General features: G+C 41.2%; 1 protein-coding gene across 20 annotated transcripts in view; it reads left to right on the plus strand.

Moving 5' to 3' along the window:
• DAB1 (DAB adaptor protein 1) overlaps positions 1-26,294 on the plus strand; it is a 1,225,890-nt gene that overhangs the window by 686,327 nt on the left and 513,269 nt on the right. The gene's annotated exons all lie outside the window — the stretch shown is intronic.

Below are 26,294 nucleotides of genomic sequence, written 5' to 3' on the forward strand. Positions count from 1 at the left end.
ATATTTCTACATTCTGGTTGAAAGCAATTAGCTATATGAAACAGCTTCCAGTGAAATACAGTAGTCAGTTCTTTCATCTCCCATATCTCCAAATTTTACTTCATTGCAACAGATTTTTTTACTCTTCTGTTCTTTTTGGGTTTTTTTTTTTTTTCTGATATATGTTTTCATGTGCCCCAATAGTATACTTAAACTATTATTTTCTGGTTTGACATTTTAAAAATTATCTGTTTACTTCTTGTTTTTATGTTGAAGATTTTGCTTTCACTCATCACCATTTCCTCTTCCTCTCTTCTCTCCTCTCAATAAATGTATTCCACAATTTTGAGTTATGTCAATAGTTATTTCCCATTATTACAACTATGTCGCAACTGTTGTTTGCCTAAGAGTCAGTTTGTGTATTAAGATTGTATTTCCTGGAGTTCCTGTGGTGGCTCAGTGGTTAACAAACCTGACTAGTATCCTTGAGGACGCGGGTTTGATCCCTGACCTTGCTCAGTGGATTAAATATCCAGCGTTGCAGTGAGCTGTGGTGTAGGTCACAGACGCAGCTCGGATCCCACGTTGCTGTGGCTCTGGTGTAGGCCGGTGGTTGCAGCTCCAATTCGACCCCTAGCCTGGGAACCTCCATGTGCTCTTCTCTAGTGAATATTTGTCTCTATTTTCCATTTACTCACCTTTCTGTGTCTCTATTTTTTTTTTTTTAATGCTTCAACAGATTTCTCAAGTACTTAATAATTTTTCCAAATGATTGAATACAGTTCCAAACTTTCCTTCAGCTCTTTTGATCTCCTGTTGACCTTACTCCTGCAATTCTCCTTTCTCTTGCTCCACTATGGACCAGTTGATTAATAGGTGCATAGCTATTGTTCTGAATTTCCCATTACCACTCTTCTCTGCAGATTTTTTTGTTTCCTTGAGTCTGTATAATCCTGTTTCTTGGTTTACAGTTCTCATTTTGCAGAAGCACCTACTCTTGTATCCATTAAAGATTTTGTGCACAGGAGGTAAAGTTTTTGAGTTCTTGGGTGTTTGGACATTTCTTTATTCTACCTTTACACTTCATTGATGATTTGACTGGTGTGGACTTTGGGCTGAAAATTATTTCCTGTGAGTTGACTCCTAGCATTTAGTGTTGCTTTTTTTTTAAGGCTGTTTTATTTCTGTATGCTTTATGGTGAGCAATTTTTATCTAATTGGTTGGTTAGTTTTTGGTTTTTTGTTGTTGTTTTTCTCTGTCAAGTTCTTAAGATCTATTCCTTTTTCCTGTTATCCTGAAATTTAGCAATAATATGCTTTGTTGTAAGTCTATTTTCCCCTCTAGACATAGTACTGGATAAACACTGGGTACTTTTAATTTAGAAACTCATGTCTTTTTGTTGTTTTGGCTGTGCCCACGGTGTAAGGAAGTTCCTGGGCCAGGGACCAAGCCCATGCCACAACTATAACCAGAGCCACAGCAGTCACAGTGCAAGATCCTTAACCCATTGAGCCACAAGGGAGCCCCTAGAAACTCATGTCTTTAATTTTTGAAAATTTCCTTCATAATTACATGGATCACTCTTCTTCTATGTTTTTTTTTTTCCTCTGTTTTTCTATCTCTTCTCATGTCCCCACACCAAGAAGTCCTTTTGATTAGATTTTTTTTTACCTCCTGAATTAATCATCTAATTTTTTTAAATTAAAGTATAGTTGATTTACAATGTTGTGCCAGTTTATACTATAGAGCAGAGGGACTCAGCCATACATATATATATTTTTTTTGATTTTATTTTCCATCATGATCTGTCGCAGCCGATTGGATTTAGTTCCCTGTGCTACAGTAGGACTTCACTGCTTGTCCATTCTAAGTGTAATAGTTTGCATTTACTACCCAAACTTCCAGTCCCTCCCACTCCCTCCCCTTACTCCTTGGCAACCACACATCCGTTCTCTATACCTGTGAGTCTATTTCTGTTTTATAGACAGATTCATTTGTGCCATATTTTAGATTCCATATATCATACGGTATTTGTCCTCTTTCTGACTTAATTCACTAGTATGATAATCTCTAGTTACATCCATGTCACAAATGGCATTATTTCCTATAGCCAAATAGTATTCCATTGTATATATGTACCACATCTTCTTAGTTCATTCATCTGTCTATGGACATTTAGATTGTTTCTGTGTCTTGGCTATTGTGAATAGTGCTGCATTGAACATAGGGGTGCATTTTATTTTTCTAAATTATCATAGTCTAATTTTTAATCTTCTCTCTCCAATTGCCATTCCTTTGCTCTTTGGTTTTTCTTTCTGTGATAGTTCTAAACTATACCTTTGAACTTTTTTAATGATAATTTTTAAAATTTCAGTGATCATACTTTTTCATGTCATAGAAGTCTTTCTTGTCCAATAGTTCTGCCTTTTCTATACACGCAATATCTTCTCATTTAAACATATAATATGTTATTTTAAAATTAAATTATTTTCCTATGCTTTCTGCAATATCTTTGCTTTTTTATAAGTATATTTCCTGTTTATTTTGGACTGAGAATTTCCTGTTGAAGACATTTTTAGTGTCTGTGCTTACTGGCTATTTGTTCATATATAATTCCTAGGCAATAAAAGGCTGATTGGAGGAGTTCCCACTGTGGCTCAGAGGTAACGAACCCAGCTAGTATCCATGAGGATGTGGGTTCAATCGCTGGCCTCACTCAGTGGGTTAAGGACCCAGCATTGCCTTGAGCTGTGGTGTAGGTCACAAATACAGCTCAGATCCCTCATTGCTGTGGCTGCAGTGTAGGCTGGCAACTGCAGCTCTGATTCAACCTCTAGCCTGGAAACTTTCATATGCCATATGTGTGGCCCTAAAAAGCAAAAAAAAAAAAAAAAGACTGATTGGGAACCATGTATGTTGGGTTGGGTAGAAGAAAAGAAGAGCTTAGTAACAAATAGACCTCAGTGTTGCAAACCAGACTTTTCACTGGAATTTATGCACTTCTTTCCCTTTTCTCAAATTTTGATATTTTCTCTGAAACCAGTCTGGTTCACCATAGAAATTTCTCAAATCTCTTGCCTGGGAAAAGCCAGAAGTCCAGTTAATGGTATTCTCATAACAAATAGGGGATGGGATTTAGGGGTGTAATCTAGCACTTTAGGACCGAAATTTCACTTAGTCACTTGTTTCTAGTAGGGCCTGCTGTCCCTGAGTTTAGAGCTTCTCAGTTTCAATTGCTTTGCCAGATAGACAAAGACCTACAAGGGTGAAAGCATAATAGTCACCTGACTACACAGGGCAGGGAAAGGGTGCTTGTTGTCTAGCTGTTCTAGTCCTAGCCAGACCGCTTTTCAGTGTGGAGCTTCATTCTTGCCCCTTTGGGGATCCAGGACCTCCAAATCCCAACCCTTTCTCAGATGCTCTGGGGTTAACAGGCTGTCTTCTTCACTTTGATATCTTTTTCAAAGGCACTCTGCTTTGTTGGCTCATGTCTAATCCGTCTTCCAAAATTACAGTGATTCCATGTACCAGCTACTTCCTCCTCTCCTGTTCTCTCCCTCTCTGTGTTTGTTTCTTGGTATATATCAGGGTTGTTATTTTGGGCTAGTGTTTTTGGAGTGAATGGAGATAAATGCACACATATTTCGTCCATTAGGCTTACCTGAAAACCTCTACCAGAGAAATTTTCTAAAATGAAGATTTGACCCCTGTGCCATTCCTATGCTCCAAATCCTTGAGAGCTTGCTCACAACTTTCAGTGTGAGATGAATATGGTTTAGCTTACCAGACAGAAAACTTCATGATAAGATGCCTGCCTGCCTGCCTCGCAAGATTTATCACCAATTTTCTGCGTAGATGAGGCCAGTGGGATTGTCTGTCTGCCACTCTTTTTTTTTTTTTTTTTTTTTTTTTTTTTTTTTTTTTTTGTGAAATTTCTCTTCTGGGAAATACTCCCACCAGCATGATTGCAAGCACATCTGTATTTTTCCTAAAATTAACGTTGTTCGCCTCTTCACTGTTGACTGACTCAAGCTGGGCCATTTAATCCATTCCCTATACATTTTGAGAATATGCAAAACTCAGGAACTCTTGTAGCTGTGCTATATATTCTATAGATCTGCAAAGCTGAGAAAACTTGCCTGGAGAGACAGAGGGAAAGATATTCCTAATAAGAGTCTTGATCCTTAGGTTCTAGTTCACTTCTGAGTCCTGCCTCTTCCTCTACCCTTTGGTTCTTGGGTCTCTGGCAGCCCCTGCAGTAAATTCCCAGCCTAGAACAGGGTACATACAGCTTATAGTTAGTACTCAGTTTGCCTTAGCTGCTATTATTCTTCTAGCCTCACTGAATAACTGTGATTTCTTCCAGTTTCTGGAAAACAGCAGTACGTTTCATGCCCACATGTATACCCCATGTCTCTTTGCTCCCTGAATGCCCATCTCCCCTTTTTGTTCCTCTGGGTGATTCTTTTGCATATGCCAAAACTCAGCTCAAGGGCCTGTTCTAGAAAGCTTTCCTTGAATTTCCAGCCTACTAAGACATCTTTTTCTGAGGAAGGAAATAAGGAGTCAACTTAACCCTAACTGGGGACCTACTGTACTCTGGTCGTCATGTTAAGTGTTTCCATGTGTACTTGCTTTTTGAACTCACACAGCATCTTGACAGGTGGTTTAATTTAAGTGTTTCTTGCAAAGAAACTAAGACTCAAAAAGATAAAATAACTTCCTAAAATCGCACAGGTAGTTATAAGCAAAATCAGAATTTAACCTGAAGTCATGGCATGCTTTTAAGAATTGATCTTTCCAAGTATTACATTAAAAAAAAAAAAAAAAAACCTTTTCTCTAACAAGTAGTTATAACTGGATGATAGGAATATGAGTTATTTATAGTTTTCTCATAGTTTTCTCAGTTTTCTATAGTGAGCATATATTACTTTTACAATTAAAAATTACATTTTTTGAAAAAAAAAAAGTAATTCCCTTAGATGAATAGAAGTGCCGGGGGATTGTATTCCTTTGAACAGCTACGTGTTAATTGGAAGGATCCTTATTTTTGATTAATGTGCAGTAGGATATAGGACTCGGGCAATTTCCCCAAATCCTTATTATTAGTTATCAAACAGCCTCCTAAATAACTTATTTTTTCAGCACAGGTGTCTGTTCTCCTGTCCTTCTAATTGATACCCTCAGAGCCCTCTGAGAGCTTTGATGTGGGGTGACAGGGTAACTGACAACCAACATGCCTTGTCCACGGAAGTCTTCCAGCTCTCCGAGTTACAGCTTCCTCATCTGCAGATGGAGATTAGGACATTCACATTGAAGCCTGTGTAAGGACTGGAGATGATTACAGGTCCAGTACATGGCAGAGGAGCCACAGCAGAGCAGCAGTGGTAGGAGATGCTCCAGCTCCTGTATGCTAATTCCAGCTCTGCTGGTTGTCATGTGACCTTGAGCAAATTATTTCACTTCCCTGTACCTCAGCTTCCTCATCTGTAAACTGAAGATAAGTATGTATAGCATTGATATAAGGAATAAAAGAAGTAATTCAAAGCACTAAGTAGTGTCTGGCACCTTGTTTGCTGTTAGTAACCACTGGTAGTAACAGAATAGGAGCTATTATTCGGGACTGTTAGAACTAGTGTAAGAACTTCAGAATCATTTCTTCTGTGATATAATTATTCTCCAGTTTCTGGGTCACCCACATACCCCATATTTAGGGGTATGTGATTTGATTTTGTCACACATGCATCACTCCTACCGTCTCGCTGTGGTTTCTTCTTTGTCTTTCTCAATACATACATATATTGATTTGAATTACTTATTTTTTTTTTTTTTTGGTAGGCTCCAGTCTTTTTAATCAATGGTTGTTCATTAGTTGTGATTTTGGTGTTCTCATGAGAGGAGGTGAGCTCCAGGTCCTTCTACTCCAAGAAATAATTTTCTAGGAGTTTCTTCTGTGGTGCAGTGGGTTAAGAATACAGACTGCAGTGGCTCAGGTTGCTGCAGAGGCACAGGTTCAATCCCTGGCCCAACGCAGTGAATTAAAGGACCTGATGTTGCTGCAACTGAAGCTCAGATTCAATCCCCGGTCCAGGAACTTCCATATGCCATGAGTGTGGCCATGTTTTTAAAAAAGTGAAAGAAAGAATTTTCTAATAATCACATCTTTTGAATTTTCCACTCAGTCTGGGATGAACTGGAGCTGCTTCAGAGAGATGTCTCCAAAATCATTTCTTCATTCAATGTGTATTTACTGAGCCCTGGCTTCAGGCAGATGCCTCTCTGTGCCCCGCAGAAATGGTAGAAAATGAGAGCTTCCATTCCAGTGAGATGAGCAACTAACAAATCAATAGACCAAACATTGTTGCCCTTCTTGGGAAACAGAATGAACTCTCACCCCAAAAGCTGGTTCTGATGTTGAAACTGATCATGCCACACATACACCAACAAGGTATGAAGCAATGTATTACTCACATAATGAGGCTTTCTGGGGAGGTTAAGGCAAGTGTCCCAAGCTGGTCAAACATGGTTTGAGAACGTCAGAAAATGAAATTGGTTTGGGGTTTTCATAGTGGGCAGGTGGGAGTATGGGGTGAAGGTCTCTGCACACAGGTAGAGGCTTTTATAGTTTGAACCTCTCACCAGCACCAGAAGAGAGCACACCTAGGCTTTCTTGCCAGCTTGCCCAGAGGTGGAGCAGGAGAGGGAGGAGCAAGGCTTAAAAGTTGTCAGCACACATGAAGAAATGAAGTCTGACTCTATCACACCAGGCAATTTCAGAGAGTTGTGAGTTCTGTTTTTAAAATGTCGGTTAATGCAGTGAAGGCTATCTGGCATCTGTAGGAAAAGTGTCATGAGGGTAATTCTGTCTCAGCTAGGGAGGTGAGACACAGATTCTCCGAAGAGAGGACACTTGAGTTGAGTCCTGAGTGATAAGATCAAAAGCCAGTCATTCAGATGGGAGTGCCATGCAGAGGTCACGGAGGGGGACGTGGGCTCAGCAGAGTCAAGTGAAGAGAGAGGACAGGGTAAGAGCAGGGTGTGAGATGCCTGGGAATCAGTGTGGCTGATGGCAATGGCCACGATCGATGACCACAGTGACTGCCACTATGTTTAGCAAGATGGTTCCGGTTGCTGTAGTCAAAGGTCTGAAGTCCTATCTTATGGAAGAGAGCAATCTGTTTGGCTCTGGCAGGATTGAAGCTACAAAGAAATGACTTTCTTGCATTCAATAGAAGAGATTCTTTGGGGATGCTAAGAACATCTTTAAGAGGTAATGATCTCCCTGTTGCTGATGGTATGTTCATACAGCCTGGATGCCATCCAGAGGAGATGCCTTCTGAAGGCTGGCAGAGCTGAACCAAGTGGCCTTTATGTTGATGTCAGCGCTCAGAGTCTGGCCTTCAAGGAAAGAGGCCCTGGAAGAGGTGGATGGGAAACGTCAGAGAAGAATGTGGAGAAAGTGTGCCCTTCTGTCATTGTTACCGACAAATGGCTGAGGCTGGCTCCCTTCTAAGCACAGATTTCTGAATAGCTATGGGGATTTCTGTTTAAACACTGCCGATTGAAGCCCAGCTCTAGTTAGTGGCTTATTTGCATGTCAAATTAGGGTTCAAAGAAATGCAAATATGAAAGCTTATTTGCTCAAATAAATTTGCTTTAGTAACCTGGAGGAAATTGTAGGGTCTAAAATACTCAAACCGGAATTAATGGACAACTTTGGCCTCTTTTTCTTCTTTCCCTTACCTTTTGCCTTTTCTTTTCCCTGCTTCAATTCACTTATGCTCTGCAAAGTTAGGATACCTCCTGTGTGGAAGGCACGGTGAACAGAAGGATCCAGAAGCAGTTAAGTCAAGAATTTTCCTCCCTGCTAGGGGATCTGGGCATAAAGGAAAGAATGGTATATGAATGCAAAACTAAGTGCAAGAATAGAGATACAAATACACAACAAAATAATTAAGCAAAGAAGCCAACAAGTCAATGGCACTTACTGTGTATCTGCCCCTGTGCCAGGGACTTTGGAAGAAAAGGCAATTTATTTTGACAACCTGGAGAAATCAGAGAAATAAATAATCAAACTTGTATTTGCTTCCTTCCCGCCTTTGACTAAGGCTGTGAACTCCTTGAGCAAGAAATTATTTCTCATTCATCTTGCTAGTGACCAAGAACTGACGCTTAGTAGGGTTCTCAAGAAATAATTCTCAGATAGATGGATGAATAAATAAGTGAGGAGCATTTGAGAAGGACTCCAGCTGTGGGGAGCATTTCAAGAGGGCAGGGTGGCGGGAAAAGCATTATGATAAAAACCACGGAGTGAGTAGAAAATCAGATGCATGGAAATAGATGTTGGCGTTTACAGCAGCCCAAGTGGTCCGATGTGGTGCTTTATTAACTACATGAAAGCCGCAGCAGGAGAAAATGCAGAAAGAAGGCTGGAGACTTCTTGAGGGACTTAGAGATTATGGAGAAGAGTTTGAACTCCATTCTGTGGGAGATTGGCAGTTGTTAGAAGTTTTTGAGCAATCAGATGACAAGATCAGAGGAGTATGGCTTTATTGTTCTCTGCTTGTCATTGTATAAGCAGTAGCTGTCATTAGTGATTAAAGAGCCATCTAGTGAGAGATCAAGTTTTAGAGAAAGTTGAAACAGCAGTTACCTTGCAGGAGATGTGAATACACATTTATATATTTATGAATTTGGATATTCAAGAAAGTTTCTCTCTCTTTTTTATTTTTTATTTTTGGTGGTGCCTGTGGTATATAAAAGTTGCCAAGCCAGGGATCAAACCCACACCATGAGCCATAGCTGTAGCAATGCCAGATCCTTAACTCATTGAGACACTAGGGAGCACCCAAGAAAGTTTTATGTCTCAGAATATTGCCAGTATAGTCTCTTTTTCCTCTCCTTTCCTATCATGCTCTCTGTAGTTTTTGCTATTGTTGTTGTTGTTGTTTTTAAAACTCTTAGGTGTTAGTGTGCGCACCTAAATTATCCTCTGGAGGAAGTCTGCCTTCATGCCATGTCTCATGAGAAGTCTGCCTTACTGTTCCCAACATCCAGTTTCCAGTGTTTTCCTGAAGCCTCCTTTTCCCTTAAAACACAGCGCCGTTCCGTGTGCCCTACCCCAAAGCCCCACACCTGTATGAACTATAACATTTTAATGCATTGGATTCTCACCGTTTTACATCTTTTGTGGAGCAAGACAGACTCCATATCAGTGAAATAACTTACAGGATCAACTGCAATCCCCAGCACCTGGCTGCAGGACCTGGCATGCTGTGTTGAGCAAGTCTTCCATGGAGAGATGGATGATTAGATGAAAGGTAGGGACGAGGGATGGAACAAAAGAGAGGGAGAGCATAACACTTGCTGGGAGAAAGCCAAGTACAAAACCCCCATCATTTCAATCAGCATGAGAGCTTAGTATGTTAGACTCTAAACCCCCATGAGGACAGAGACTATATCCTTCTCACCACCTCCATGACCCCCGTACTCGGCTCAGGGCCTGGCACCACGAAGGCTTGTTGAAAGCGAGGGCAAAGGAGTGAATGGATGGGAACAGGTAATGCTGTTGAGGTGTTTGAGTCAGACACAGTAACCCACAGGCTGGATGTTTCCCAGGAACAATCTGGTTGATTATCCAGCTCTCCCTACTTTCAAGGGAGAGAACTATCAACCTTCAGGATCCAGCTGGTACCAGTACTTTGCTTCAAATATTATGTGTTGCTATGAGGTTTGAATACCAACTGTGTCCTTGGTTACAAGAAAATGAAGGAGCAAGCCATGCTGGTCATAAGCTAGCCAAGCTCCCTCTCGCCCTAAATGAGTCAGATTATTCCAGTATCATTGCCTTGTAATTTCTTACTTTTTAATGTTTCAGGGATAGTCTAAATTGCCTCTAAAAATCAATGCGTTAAGTGTCTGGATATATTGCTACGGGGCTCGATTTCTAACACGGAGCTGATGAAGAGGTCAAGTTTTTGGTTTGGTTTTGGTTGTTTTCTGCTTTATTATGTTTTGTGTTTTTCTTTTCCTTCTCACAAAAGTCTCAGCATGGTTGGGTGATTTTCTCAGTGTCTGAAGAGAGCTCTACCTTGGTTTATGTCCTTTCTTGGGAAAATTTTATTTATTTATTTATTTATTTTTATTTTATTTTCCACTGTACAGCAAGGGGATCAAGTTATCCTTACATGTATACATTACATTTTTTTTCTTGGGAAAATTTTATAGCATTATGCTTCAAGGGAACTGATAGTTAACTAGATAATAATAATAAAAGCAAGTAATTATACATCACTTATGATGTGGTGTACCAGGTGCTGTTTTAAATACTTTATACATAATAACTCACTGATCTTTTATTTTCTTGTCTTTTTTAGGGCTGAACCCATGGTGTATGGAGGTTCCCAGGCTAGGGGTTGAATCGGAGCTGTAGATGCTGGCCTATACCACAACCACAGCAATGCAGGATCTAAGCCGTGGCTGTGACCTACACCACAGCTCACGGCAACACCAGATCCTTAACCCACTGAGCAAGGCCAGGGATCAAACATGTATCTTCATGGATCCTAGTCAGATTCGTTTCCACTGAGCCATGATGGGAACTCCTAATAACTCGCTGATCTTTAAAACCACTGTTTGTGAAAAATACTTTTATCATATTTTCCAAATGAGGAAACTGAGTCACGAAGAGGTCTGGTTCCTCATTCAAGGTGACAGACTAAAAGGATGGGGTAGCATTTGAGCCCAGATGATCTGGCTGTAGCATACCCTTCTCTGTACTATTCAGTATTGCCAGCTCTTAGAGATGGCTTTTGTCATCTCAGTAACTTCCCCCCAGAAGCATTAACTTCATACTGACTGACTTGGTCTGCTTATAGCCCAAGTATTTGAAGTTCGAAGTAGTCCTTTATTCAGTGCATATTTATTGAACACCAACCATAAGCCAGACACTGTTTTAGGCTCTAGCTATACATCAGCAAACAAAACACAAATTCACTGATTCCATGGAGTTTATATCCTAGTTTTAGGGAAAAGACAGTAAGCAAAAACCACAAAAGCAAATGCAGATATGTATTAGGTCAGATGGGTATACACTTGATGGAGAAAAATCAAAGGGAGGAAGGAAGGAATGAAGCAAGGAAGCAGAAGGAAGGAAGGAAGAAAGGAAGGAAGGAAGGAAGGAAGGAAGGAAGGAAGGAAGGAAGAAAGAAAGAAAGAAAGAAAGAAAGAAAGAAAGAAAGAAAGAAAGAAAGAAAGAAAGGAAAGAAGGAAGGAAGGAAGGAAGGAAGAAAGAAAGAAAGAGAGAGAGAAAGATCGGGAGTGACAGTGGCAGCTCTTGAGAAGGGCCTTCTTGAGAATGTGCTGTCGTGTTAGGACTTGCAGGTAGTGATGGATTGGAATGTGCAGGATCCAAGGGGAGAGATTGGCATAAGAAAGAGCAAGTATGAAAGTTCTAGGACAGGGCTGTGGGAGGCCTGAGGAATAGCAAGGCTGACAATATAGCAGGAGTGAAATAAGAGCTTCCTCAATAACAGCATGGAAAATTTAGCATAAGTTTTACAGTCAGACAAACCAGGGCTCACACGTGAGTTCAGCCACTGGTTCTATCATCTTGACAAGTCATGAATGCCTTTGAACTTTAGTTTGCTCATGTGCAAAATGGGAATACCATTTTGATGTTGGGAACAAATGAAAAAGTATTGCAAGCCTGGCACAGAGATGGGAGATGCAGCCCTGGTCTGTCCTGTCTTTGTGAGTGTTTCCAGGCAGTCCCCAGAGAGTCCCCATTTTTCCAGCCACAAAGAAGGGTCATGGCCCAGGAGGCAAGAGCCCACAGACTTCGCTGTCTCATGATGCTGTCCAAACACAGTGCCTCAGGCGTACACCAGGCATCTCATTTACCTCCTCATTTGCTTCCAACAGTCCTCAGTGAAAGCAAGGGTCCAGGCGATGCTTCCAGCAAGATTGTGCCACTGGCTGCCAAGTAAAGAATGCCTTGAGCTGTTACAAACAAACAAAGAAGAACAGTTTCCAAGATGTAGGCCTTTTGTTTGTGTGAACAGGAACATGAGCAAACACCGGCATGTTTCAGTTTGAAATAGCTTCTGGAGTAATTGCTGGCATTGAGTTCTCTAATTACATAATGTCTGTCTTCTTTGGCAGTGACCTTGGTATTGTCTTTGGTGTGAAAAACATCTAGTCTGGGACTCCACACACTTACTCACTTAGCTGTTTCATGTACCTACTTCTTAGAGCCTTCCAACCCAATTTCTGTCTTTTGCTCTTTTCCTTCCTGGCTGTTATTGCCCAAGTTTCTCTTAAACACCATTTCTGTGCCTTGTGAGGTGCTAGATGCTGGAGATGTTCAGAGCTGGGAGAATCTTTGCCTTCAGGAAGGTTGGGAGAGACATCCATATATGAGATTACAATGCAATAAGAGACAAGCTATAGCTCAGTGCTGAAGAATAGGATGATTGGAATTAGATAGGCTTGGGTTTGAATTCCTGGTTCTGCCTTAGTCTGTGACTTTGGATGAGTCGCTTAAGTCCTGTGGGACTTGGTTTCACCATCTGTATAATGGAGGGCATAATTCCTGTTTCCTAGTGCGGTTGTATAGGTTGAGTTAGACAAACTTTTAAAACACTTGACCCTGCACGTGGCATAATGGCTGATGGACAGCAGTGATTGTCATGACCACCTGTGATAGAGGTGAGGGCAAGGAGCTTGAAGGCACAGAAGGAGAAGTGGCCCCTTCCTAGAGGGATAGAAACACAGGGGAGGTGCTCTTTAGGATGAATCTGGATGACAACAGTAGCTTTGCCAAGTGGAGAAAGAGAGGAGAGGTATTCCAAACTGCTGGGTTTCTCATCTCCAAACTGGAGATGACCACCATGTCATTAATTCACTTAACAAATATTTATGGAGCTGCTACCTTGTGCTAGGCATTGGATTAAGTTTCAGGAATATACAATGATGATGGCAAAGTCTTGCCCTCATGGAACTGGTGTATCTCAATGGAAGACAGACCATAAAGGAGAGAAAATGAAGTCATTAATAAACAGTGAAGAGCTTGTTTTGATAGTGTCTGTGAAGGAGACAAACAGAGAGATATTAAGTAGAGCACTTGTGTGTATGATATTACTTTAGCAAAGGTGGTCATGGGCAGGCTGTCTGGAGAAGGGCTCATTGAGCTGAGTCCTGAGGATAGAATGAGGCTCAGATCTGGTGTTGCTGTGGCTGTGGTGTACACCAGTAGCTAGTGTCTGATTCTACCCCTAGCCTGGGAACTTCCATATGCTGTGTGTATGGCCCCTAAAGAGGCAACATAAATAAATAAATAAAGTTAAGACAAAATATTATCATTTGTTAATTATGAAGCTGCACATATGAATGTTTCTTTTTTCTCTTACATTTGTGTTCTTTTTTTACCTTCTATTTTCTGAAAAACAGAAAGAGAAGAGGAAGTGAGACTATGAACACCATAATGCTAGACAATTTATTGGAGAAATTTGGCAGTAAAGGTTGCAAAGTTATGGAGCAATACAAAGGAATCAGAAGGGGAATTTAGGAGAGGTATTGTTTGTCATTTTTGCTTTTAAATGAGCGATATGAGAGCATGTTTGGTGGCCAATCAATGATGCAGAGAGAGATTATACGTAAAGGACAGAAGTCTTTGACAAGGGGGAAGGGAGGGAACCCAGAGGTCGTGGTGGGATCTGCCTTTGATAGGTGTAAGGACACTGCACCCATGGGAGCAGGAGAAAAGGCACAGAGCACAGGTACAGGGCGTTTTATAGCATTGATGTGGGAAGGTGACAATGGTATGGTGGCATCTATTTGCAGTGAAGTCTGGGGTGAGGTCATCGGCTAAGCGGGGGAGGTGGGAATAGGGACGATGGGAGGTGTAAGGAGAATGAAATGGTATGGATTGGCTGTCTCTGAGAATGGGAAGGTCGGCGTCCTGGGGAAGGAGTGAGTGGCAATGGGGACTAGACCACATGTCTCTGACTCCTGATCCAGAATGGCTTCTACTCACCAAACGCTCTTCTCATTCACCTTAGAATTTCATTGACCTCCTGCAATGAAATTCTTTGGCATGGTGAGCCTGCAATAAATGTTTGCTGAATGCGCTGTATAGGGGGTGGCAGTGCTGTGTTAAGGAAAAAGAGGAAGGAAAGTAAGACTCATGGAGCATGTGCTATAGTGGTTAAGCACTGAATCATCCTAGTGTCCTAGAATGAGGTTTTAGTGATAAGAAAATGGAGGATAAAAGAAGCTAAATAATAGCGTCACCATCAGTCAGTGTGAGTATGTGTGTAAATTGACATGTATAGTGCATATGTACATATATAAATATTCATGCACACAAACACGCATGCACACACACACACATATATACATTTTTTTCTAATAAGATTTGGTCGAGATCTCAAGGAATTTATAATCTAGGAATCTACCCAAAGAGAGAAATTTTGTACACAAATGAATAGAGCAGCGGTCAGCAAAGCACAGTCTGTGGGCCAAATCTACCCTACCATCTGCCTGGTTTTTGTAAATCAAGTTTTATTGCAACACAGCCACACCCTTTGGTTTGCATATTGGCTTCAGCTGCTTCTGCACCACCACCGCAGAGCTGAGTAGTTGCCACAGTGTCTGTATGTCCCACAGAGCCTAAAATACCTATCTCGTTACAGAAAAGAGTTTGGGAACCTATGGGATAAAGTACAAGGAAAAAGGTGCTTGAGATTGAGAGTGCAAACATTTCATTAGGAGGTGATCAAGAACTGCTTCAGGGAAGCATTGACACTTGAATTCCCCCTTATCAGACTCATTCTTTTGTTCAACAAAGATTTCGTCAGCATCTTCTACCAACCATGCACTATTCTATGTGCTGAGGATACAACAGTGAACAACATAGGTAAATGTCCCTGCCCTCTTGGGCCAGGTATCCCTGTGGACAGGTAGGATTTTGAGAGATGGGGATAGAGGGAAAGTCATTCCTGTTGGGACATTCAGGGAAAGTTTCAGAAATAGAAAGTAGTGCAGATAAAGGATGGAAGAGGGGCAGGACTGAAGGACCAGGCTGTACAAGAGTGATTCTCAAAGTATGATTCTCAGACCATCAGTAGAATCAGCTAGGGAGACTGTTAAAAATACATGTTCTTGGATTATAGTCCAGACCTGCTGAATCCCAATATCTAGGGGTAGGACACAGAACTCCACATATTTAACAGTTTTTTCAGATGATTCCTAGGCTCACTATATTTTTGAATCATTGTGGTAGAAATCCATTGAAATCAGACTCTGTGGGTGTGTGTGTGTGCGCGCGTACGCGTGTGCGCACATTGTGGTGGGTAGCAGTGGAGGAAAAGAGGTAAGAAAGGGATAAAGATAAACACCTCCCCACCACCACCCCCAGTTTAAGACAACGTAGAATCTTCCACTGGAATTCAGACTTCTCTTACTGCATCTGGGAAACCAATGGATAAGGTCACTCATAAATGTGGATGCCCATTTACAAAAGAGACCGTGAAGCTTCCTGGAGGAGAACTGACACTTAAGGACAGAAGGAAGGGGAAGCACGTAGTCGATGCAGAGGGAAAAGATGATGCCAAGTGCTTTGCAAGGACAGCTGCCAGATTTCCCTCATAGTCCAGGCCCTCATACCTTTCTTTTGAAGTCAAGAGCCAGCTCACTGAAAGTGTTCACCCCACCACCATCACTGTCCTTGAGTGGTCCATAGTTGAGGTGAAAACCAGAACATGCCCTGAAGTGGAAAACATAAAAGGTTAAATGGAAAAAATAAAAATCATTATAAAATTAAAAAAAAAATAGTACAGGTTATGAGGTGGGGCTGAGTGGCGAGGAACAACCTTGTGGTTTAGGTGAGATATAACCTTTAATGGCAAACAGAGAGGAATGAACGAACCTGTCCAAATAGCAGAAATCCCTTCTGCAGAGAGCTTCATAATCAGCGACAGCACAGGCATGCAGTCATGAGTGGATAATTTGGCTGGAATAGAAAATTCATGCAGGGCAGTAATAGGAGATAAGTCTGGAAAGGTTGATTAGGGCCAGATGGGGAAGGGCCTTGAATGCCAAGCTAAGGACTTTGGCATTCATCCTGGAGGCAGTGGGGAGCCATTTCACTTCTTTAGCAGTGGGGTTACAGGCTTAGAGTTGCATTTTAGGGAAATTAAACCAGTGGGGGGTATGGAAGATTGGTTTTGGATGGGAGAGACTGGAGGTGAGGAGACTAATTAGGAGATCATTGTAAAGACACAGGTGAGAAATAATGAGGACCTGGATATGTAGAGGCAGTGGGACTAGAGAGGAGGGGAAGGAGGAGTTTGCCATGGAGTGGAGAAATGTAATGTGTCCAGGGGACACATCCAAGACCAAGCAAAGCCTCCCACCTGGATGACCGTGGAGACATTGGTGCAATTTACAGAATCTGAGAGAACAGGGGTAGGCGAATGGAGAAAGTGTGGAGCCCGATGGTTTGAAATGCAAGAGGGCCTGCAAAGCAGGTAGTTTAAAAGGCAGGAACTCCCAGGGGAGGCCAGTGGCAATGAGATGAGTTCCTGCAGGAGTTCCCTTCTCTTATGGTGGATTATAAGGCCATTGATTGGACTCAACATGGTAAATCAGTTGCACGTTGCTCCTCTCTCTCTCTTTTTCTCTCCCTCCCTCTCTCTCCATACCCACACACATGGCAAGAGTCAGGTATTGATTCAATAAATATATGCTGGGAAGAAAATCTTGAGTTGCATGTATGCATAGAGACCAGTTTTGTTCACTTCACCCCATGTAGTAAAACTCATGCCAGAATCCCAGAAAACATAAGAAGGGGAATAAAAAAGACCCTGATGATAAAACAGTATGAGTCCACCAGGGAAGAATAATCAAAACTTATTAGAAACTAATTTCTTGTTCAAAGTTTCATTTTTAAAGACTTAAAAAAAGATGGATCAATGCTCTAATAGAAAGTGAATAAATGAAGTTGGATATTGATGTGAAATTTTCCCACTTTCTTCCATCTTTTTTTTTCTTATTTTATTTCTCAACAATGCAATGCAAAATCGGACAATTTCCACAGCCCCACTGGGCTCAGGAGGATTCTGGCACATCAAGAAGTACTTCCCTAAGCAAAAGTTACCAAGCCAGTAATGCAGTGAAGAGCTTCTCTAAGGACACATAGGGTAGAAAATGAAATGCTGTTCCAAAACTTATTTAGGGTGGATAAGGAAGTTTTTTAAGAAATTAACTAGTCATTTCTAAAGCGAAAGTATTGAAATAAGAACATTAGTTAGTCAAGAAACTTGGAAGTGCGAGAATAATCAAAGGAAATAAAAAGTTTTGACCACCTAGGCTGTGATAATCACTTACACCCCTACCCCTGTCTTGCATGATGACACCCACTGCCTTTTCTGGTCACCTGTGCTCCTCAGGGAGAATCCGCCTCTCCTAGAATCTCCATGCAGTGTCACCCAATGATCATGAGGCTTGGAGGCAGGTGCTCCCAGGCTTGAATCCTGTTTCTGAAATTTATGAGTTGTGTGACCTTAGGCAAATCTCTTAGTTTCTTTGAGACTCAATTTTCTTATCTGTTGCTGTAAGAATTAAATTAGCTAATGAATGAAATATACCTTGCAAAATGCCTGGAAGATAATGGACACTTTTTAAAAAAAATTTAAACTTTTCGATTTTAGAAGTTTTCTATTTACAGAAAGATTGTACAGCGTTCCCAAATAACCCACACCCAGTTTCTCCTCCCACTAACATCTTACATTAGTATGGTATCTTTGGCTGTCAATGATCCAATATTAATGCATTCTTATTAACAAACTCCGTGCTTTACTCAGATTCCCCTAGTTTTTTTCCTAATGTCCTTTTTCTGTTCCAAGATCCTGTCCAGGATACTCCATACCATCTAGTCCTCAGGTCTCCTTAGGGTTCTCTTGGCTGTGACAGTTTCCTCAGACCTTCAATGGATTTGATGGCCTTAGCAGTTTTGAGGGATCCTGGTCGGGTCACCTGTTTCTCAGTCCCTCAATTAGGTTTTGTTTGATGTTTTTTCTCATGATCAGACTCAGGCTATAGGTTTTGGGGGGGAAGACTGCAAAGACAAAGTACCATTTTCATCACATTACCTCAAAGGTATATATTATCAGAACTTACCATGGTTGATGTTGGCCATGATCACCTGGCTGGGATGGTGTTTGTCAGCCTCTTCTACTCCGAAGTCATTGTTTGCTCCCGTTGCGTGCTGTACTCTTTGGAAGGAAATCACCATGCCCAGCCCAGGAGGATGGAGTTTTGTTCTACCTCTTTGAGGGCCAAGGATTTACAGAAATTATATGCAATTCTTCTGTATGAGATTTATCTCTTCTCTCTCATTTATTTACTTATTCAATTACTTACATCTGTATGGACTCATGGAGGTTTGTTTTACATTTTGTGTTAAAATCCAATCCCTGCTTATATCATTGCTCACATTTTGTGGTTCATACCAATGGCCACTCTTTCACCTGGCCTTTATGTCCTTTTGATACCCCATCATTATGTGTGTATGTTTTGTTTTTGTTGTTGTTGTTGTCGTTGTTATTGTTTTTTAGCAATTCCTTATGTTCTGGCACTGTCAGATGCCTTGGGCTTATCTTGTGTATTGCTTGCCCCAGATGGAAATCAACTATTCCTCTATGGAATCCTGGTTCCTTTCATTGAAATGGATACTTTTGTAATGTCACTGATTTTCTGCCTTTAAGGACATGCAATGAAGATGCTCAGAATTCATTATGAAATTGTTAAACACCATTGACAGTATAGACGATTTGGTGCCTCAAAGTCAGCAAATATTTACTTTAGTGCCTCCTATGTGCCAGATGCGGTACAGGGTCCTGAAAATATTAAGAGGATACCAAACACTAACTGAGCGCATCCCATGAGTACTGCTGCTATGTACACTATACTAAGCACTTACACGTGATAAGTCATTTAACCCTCATGACAATCCTATGGAGTGTAGGTCCTGTCCTCATTCTCATTTCATGGAAACAGTGACAGGATCCCTTTGCAGTCCTAGGGCTCACCTTCTGGTAGGTGAAATGGACAAGCAGAGGGTATTAAGAGAGGAAAGAGGGGCACCTGATTCAGCTATGGTATGAGGTAGAACTTCCTGGATGAGGAGATACCTGTGCTGAGTCCTGGTGGCTGGAAAGAAATTACAAATAGAATTTGTGGAAATCCTGAGTAAACACAGGCAGAAGGGAGATAGCTCCCTGCAGGGAGGGTGGTAAGCAGTCAACCAGATACTGCCAGGCAGGGAATGTGTAGTGTGGTTTTAATGACAAAGGCAAGGGACCTGGTCTTGGAGTGTCATGTGTGTCCTGCAAGATTGCTCGGACTTCCTTGTAAATGACAGGAAAGAGGGAGTGACATGGTAAGGTCTGAGTTACAGATGGGCCATCTTGACATAGTGCAGATGACAGCTGGGAGGTGCAAGACAAAAACGAAAAGACTCCTTAGGTAATAGCAGTAACAGCAAAAGTTCAGGGGAAGGACTTTTAGGGACCACAACCAGGGCAGTGGCAGTTCAAATGAGAGAAGTGAGTCCATAGTAGATTGGCAGGACGTGGAGACTGAGAAACCATATGGCTCCTGCATTACTTTGCTTTCTAGAATGTTCAGTCTGAGTCCCAGGGCAATAACGGAGAAGGGATCCATGGAGAGTGCTCCACAGAGAGGTTCGGGAATTTGACCAGAGGACTCTAGTGTTGTCAATCTTGGGAATCTGAGTTTGTCCAAAAAAAGAGCAAAGAGAGATGAGCCCTAATATTCTTCTGTCTCTGTGATTGCCTTTATCTGCAAGAGTTATCATATGCAATTATTATTGCATTAGAATGAGTATGGGATATGATGCCAACCTAGAAAATCTGCCAAAGTTGAATTCTACCTCCTCTCCTCAGCTGGTCTGTCTTGCCTAAGTCTCTATGAGGCTTAGTTTCCACATCCGTGAAATGGGTAACATAATAATACTTCCATCCTCTAGCAACAAAGACAAAAGTAAATGTGCGTGAGGCTCTTGACACGTAGACCAGTGCCATCTATTATGATTAGTTTAAAATTGTCCAGGATTTTTGATTACTTTCTTGTAAATTTCCTTTAATTGTTCAGCTCCCTTTTGATGGTAAATTTTAACATTCTCTCTTCATAGCAAGAAATTTGGGCACAGAGAAGTGGAAGGGTTTGTCCAAAATTAAAGCTTCTAGAAGAGGTTTTTGGATTCCAAGACTAAGGATTCTTTCCACTGCGTTTTCATCTGACAGACTTGTTAAATATAAAGCCAACCTTTTGTCAATTACACTGTTTGTTCATTACAAATATTTATTTAAAGTGCTCTTCTATGGCAGACATCCTTTGATGATCAGGATATAGCAGGAACCTAATAGATAAAACTTGTGCTTCATGGATTTTTAACATTCTAGTAAGAGAGATGTACAAACAAATAGAAAACCTGACCTCAAAGAAGGCTAAGTGCTATTAAAGAAACCAAACTGGAATACGCTTCACCTGTAATATATTCTTTATTGATCCTGCTTTAACTATTTTGCCCAGATTAAATTTTCCACAAGCGACTATCCTACCCGAGTGGTTTTCTTTCATTTTAAAACCTGTTCCCCCCGACACTGCAGAGAGAGAGCTGTGAGAGGAGGAGGTTGGGAAAAACAGTGTAAATATTGGCAGCAACCCTTTCTAAAACACTAGCACAAGTTCTGCCTCGATTTAGGACCCAGTGTTTTAAAACACATTTACAGTTATTGGCTTGAATAAAGGGAGGAGGCTGAAATATAATTATAAAGAACAGACTAAAGGAAAAACACAAGTTAAATGATATAACTGATTTCACCATTAGTAGCCTTTGAAATGTTTTGGTGTCTTTTCTCCAGCTGTTTTCTCTGTCACTTAATGAGAGCCTATGATATATGCATTTTTTTATACTGCTTTTCATTAAACATTGTAACACAGCACAATTCCCAAGCCACCCAAAACTCTCTGCCAACATAATTTGTACTATCTGCATGATGTTCTATGATGAGAGTGTAGCATGACTTCTTTTTTTTTTTATGTAATTTTCTTTAAGGGCTGCGTGTGCAGCTTATGTAAGTTCCCAGGCTAGGAGTCAAATCAGAGCTGTAACCACTGGCCTACACCACAGCCACAACAACGCAGGGTCTGAGTCGCGTCTGCAACCTACACCACAGCTCACAGCAATGCCAGATACTTAACCCACTGTGTGGGGCCCGGGATCAAACCTGCATCCTCATGGATACTAGTCATGTTCATTACCCCTGAGGCACAACGGGAACTCCCAGAGAGTGTATCATGATTTCTTTTACCATTCTACTCTCATTTATTATTTCCAATTTTTTGGTATATCAAGTATCCATTGCTGTGTAGCTATCTTAATTCTTCAGGTGTATCATCCTAAAACTTAAATGCCTTAAAACAGCATTTCTTTATCATGTCTCATGTTTCTGTTGGGTGTCTGGGTGGTTCTACTGGTTTATCTTGGACTCATTCAAAAATTTACTGTCAGCTAGAGGGCCAGCTGAGGTTGAAGGTCCAAGATGGCCATATTCCTGTGCCAGGCAGTTTGTGCTGGCTGAGCACCTGGGTGCCTTTCTTCTCCTCAATGCCTTTATTCTCTTGTAAGCCTTCCATGGAGGTATCAGTGTGTTATGCCCAGAGAGCCAACGAAACTCCAAGACCCCTGGGGGTCTAGGTTCTGAAGCCAGCAAAATTTCACTGCTACCACATTCTTTTGGTCAAGACAAGTCACAAAACCAGTCTGAAATCAAGGGATAGAAAAAACAGATTCTACGTCTGAATAGCAGGAACATTGAAGTCACCTTATGAGGGAACAGGCATGCCCCGATGTGAGGGATTTATGGCTGTTAGCCTATCACGGGAGATTACAATATGCTGCAGTGAACGTTTCTATAAAGTAAGCTTTATGTTTTAGAGTCTAAAATATTATTTCCTCTGAATCAACCCCTGGATTTTGATTTATTAGGAAGAAGATAAGATACATTTTTAAGGCTCTTCATACAAGGCTATTGGTTTCCAGGATGTACTTAGATAACCCTTCATCATCTCCGCTTTCTAAGAGAGAATAGATTCCATTGGTCAACCCCAATTTTTTTTAAAGTTAATTATAATGTTCCATCAGAATTAAAGGCAGGATTCTTTTCTAAAAGAATAAAGCAATTCAGTGGCAATGAGTTATATTTTTCTATGCTTGATTACAGATAACGTGCTCCTTGGCATAAATGAAATCTTGGGTGAGGAGTTGGAGGCAGACCAGATTTCAGATCCATCTACCAAACAAATCCCTTGTGATTTGAATGTATGAATTTGTTGAGATTTCCTGATGGCTAACAATATGCCTTCATGTTAGCAATGATAAAAAAAAAAAAAAAAAAACTAATAGCTGGGCATAGTATTAAAAAAAAAAAAGACCTCTTTTTCATATAATTGAATTCTTCAATCTTGCACTGCATTCATTGAGAAGAACTCTTGGGATGAATTTCTTTGAAATCTCTGCCACTGATTTTATTTTCTGATATGTTGACCTTCCTCATCTCGAGACATGTTGCAAGATTGGCAGGCTTCGTTTTCCGTGCATCGGATACAGTGAAAGCTGTGTTAAGGCTCCTGCCGTTGAAATTTATTCAGTGTAGATGCTAATGAAGAATTTTAAAGCGGTCTAGTCTGCTTCATTCCTCCTTTTCTCATTTCTCTGGAAGGAGGCGGCATAACATCTCCTTAGCAAAGAGAACGGAAAAAAATAATGACCACAGCTCTCCTTCAGAACTTAGTCTGGTTTTCAGCTCACTCTGTTTTATTTTGAGAAGCAAACCATGCATCTGTATCAGGGATAGTGGCGATTATTATTTTTATTATTAAAGAATGGATAAATGTTTTATTGGTAATTGCCCCATCTAAATGGCCTCCACATGCATCAATTTATATAATGTACTTAGTTACCGTTTATCAGGCATCAGCACTGTGAAAACACCAAGCTAGGCATTGGCAATGCAGATATGAATTAGTTATGGCCCCTTCCTTCAAAGCAATTCGCAGTCAAGTATAAAGGGTGGATATGAACCAAACTGACCCAAGTGAATGTAAACCCTCACCTAAAAAAAAGGACTCGAAATAAGAATGAATTAAAGAGAAAATGTCTTCCATCCAACCAGTTACCACAATGATAAATATGTTCTTTATTCAGCATAATGTCTGTCACATATTTGTCATCATCTTTAACTTCCTTGACTCTCTGGATTTTTTATCACATATACCTGGAAAAACCCCAATCTGGAATAAACTGAATACATGTTTACTTGGTATTCATGGCTGCACAGGTAACTAGAGGTCACTTCAGCTGACACTGTCATGACTAGCAACTTCAAAAGGATCAACCTCTCTGTTCAACTTACTGTCTCACTCTCTCCAGTACCTTCTTACCCTTTTCCCCTCCTATTACATCAAAGGAAAGTGGTCGGGGTTCCTTTGCCAAGGCCAGTGCATTTACATAGGCTTTGATCCCTGACCTTTGAAACAATGGTCCTTCCCATTATCATTTAAACATGTTCCAGTCTCTTCATTTTTGAATCAATAGGTAAGTATCCCTCCAGAGACCCCCCCCCCCGACGTTCCCCCTTCCCCCCAGCTATTGCCTTTTCTCTTTCTCTCTCTTAACCTCACACCTATCTTCTTACAAGTTCTGTGTCTTATGGCCACCTCCATTACAAATCTTGTTATTCTCCCTATGCCAGTCCTCTAATCTGGCTTCTTTTTGCATCTCTCCACTTGAATGGCCTTGCTGAGTCAACAAGTGGCCTCATCAACCGCAAAGGCCCAGCCAGCACCTGTTTCCTTCATCTCCCTGCCATGTTTGCCGTGGCTGGTCATGTCTTTCTCCAGGAAGTAGCCTCCTTCTTTGGCCTCAGCAGGACCCATTTCTCCTGCTTTTTTCATTCATTTCTGGCCATGCCTCTGGGTCCTTTTTAGGTCCACCTTTTTCTGCCTGGCCATTAAATGATGGAGTTTTGATAGGGATAGAGTAGGACAGTCACACAGGTAGTTGTAGAAGTCCCAGAAGGGGACCATGGATAGAGAAGGAAACTTAGGGAATGTTGGGAGACACTCTAAGTTAATAATCACTCAAAGAAGGCCATCAGAACTTTCATGAAACAAAGCAGGCTTGCTTAACTATAAAATCATAAATAAAAGCATGAGATATGACTCAGGCCATTAAGTGAAAGATGAAATGAAGCCTACATTCAGGTTCAGCAGGATAATGATCCTTAGGACCAAGAACAGCAATTTAAGGGACAGATGACATTCCAAAGTAGGAGACCTTCATTATACAGAAACCTGAGATGAGTCAGTATACCTTCGCATATGTTACCACCCTTCTGCTGATTTGAATAAGCACCATAACAATCCTAGTTTGACCTCATAGGCAAAATACTCTCTTACCCAATACGAAGGAGGAGCTAATGATGTAAGCCTGACATCTACCCACAGAGTGAGGAAGAAAGAGGTCTTTTCCCCCTCCCCACTTTCGTTTGATTATCAAAATGTAGCCCTTCCAATCCTCAGGGCAGAGCTTTGCCTGCCCATTACTCTCTCTCACAAGCATCCTATCTTAAATCTATTTCTTGCCTATCGCTTTGTCTCTCGCTGAATTCCTTCTGTGCTGAGACATGAAGAACCTCAGCTGCAGTAAGTCCAGACACCAGATGAGTGATTCTAATTTAAAACAAAACCCAAAAAAACCTGTCAGTTCAAGTCCCAATCTGGGTTTTGGCTGGATTCAAGTCAGAGGTGCTTTCAGTTCCGCTTCATAAAGTATCACCATAGGCCTCTTCCCAGACTGTCCTCTACACTTTACACACCTACAGCCTCAAGGACCATCTAAAACTGCCCAGATGTATCTCCAGTCCAGAGATATCTTTCCTGAGCTCCAGACCTATATTTCTTGCTATTTCATATCTTCATTTAGGTGTCTCAAAAGCATCTCAGATATGGCACATCCAAAATAGTATTCCTGACCTTGTCCTCTTCCAAAATTCTCCATCTCAGCATATCACCACCTTCCATCCAGTTTCACAAGTAAAGTGGAAACCTGAGAATTATCCTTGACACATGATCTTCCTCAATCCCGATCCCTGACCAAATCCCACAACGTGTAACTGCAAGATCAGACTCCCTCCATTTCTTTCCATTTTCAAGGTCTCCCCCCTAGTATAAGCCACTGTCACTTCCCCTCTGGGTCTATCACCATGGCCTCTAACTGGAGATTCTGAGTCCTCCCTTACCCTCTTTGCTTCCTTCTTCAAACAAGCACCAAATCCATCATTTGAAAATAAAGAACTGAACTTAACACCCCCATGATTAAAGTCCTCCATTGTCTTTTCATGGTCCACGAGTTAAAGGCTAAAATCTTTAACATGTGCTGAAGAGCCTCATATAGTCTGATGTCTACCCACTTCCACATCTTCTGCTACCCGCCCACCGCCGTTAGCACTTCTTGCGACGAGAATGTATTATTAGTCTTTTCTTTATTGGAACACTTGTCTTCCACCCTCTTTACTTAGTTTACACCCACTTGTCCGTCAGATGTGTACAGAGAAAATTACCTCCTTGGGGGCATCTTCCCAAAATTTCCAGACTAGTCCACTCCTGATGTCATGCTCTTACCATATACTTCTGTAATTATTTAGTTGATGCCCATGTCCCTCACTAGACTAGAAACTGCATGAGAGCAGATGGAATGCCTTTCTGACCCAGAATGGTTTTTCCCAATGCTTATCCCAGCGCTTGGAACATAGGAGACATTCAACAAATTGTTTCATTGAGCACATACTGTGTGCCAGGCACTGTTATGGTGGTGACACACGATGGACAAAAGAAACCTCAGTCACTGCCCTCATGAACCCTACGTCATAGTAAAAGAGACATAGGATGAAATAAGTAAAGAAATACATGACATTAGAAAATGATATAGGTTGTTAAGAAAATAGTAGAGCAAGGAAATGGAAAATGTTAGGTGGTGATGGATTGGGGCTCTTTTTTAGGGTCTAGCAGGCTAATTTGGATAGAGAATTCCTATATGAAGAGGTGACATTTGAGCAGAGACTTAAATTAAGTGATAAAGTAACCTGGAGAGGAGCAGGGGCAGCTTTCTGGACAGAAAGCAAATACAAAAGGGAATGACTATGTCTGAGGGATAACTAAAAATTCA

This window comes from Sus scrofa, chromosome 6 (assembly GCF_054392235.1).
Source record: "Sus scrofa isolate SSC_HxYL_T2T_F1_AM1 chromosome 6, Sscrofa_HxYL_maternal_Yorkshire_Landrace_v2.0, whole genome shotgun sequence".
In the NCBI taxonomy this organism is placed as follows: Eukaryota; Metazoa; Chordata; class Mammalia; order Artiodactyla; family Suidae; genus Sus; species Sus scrofa.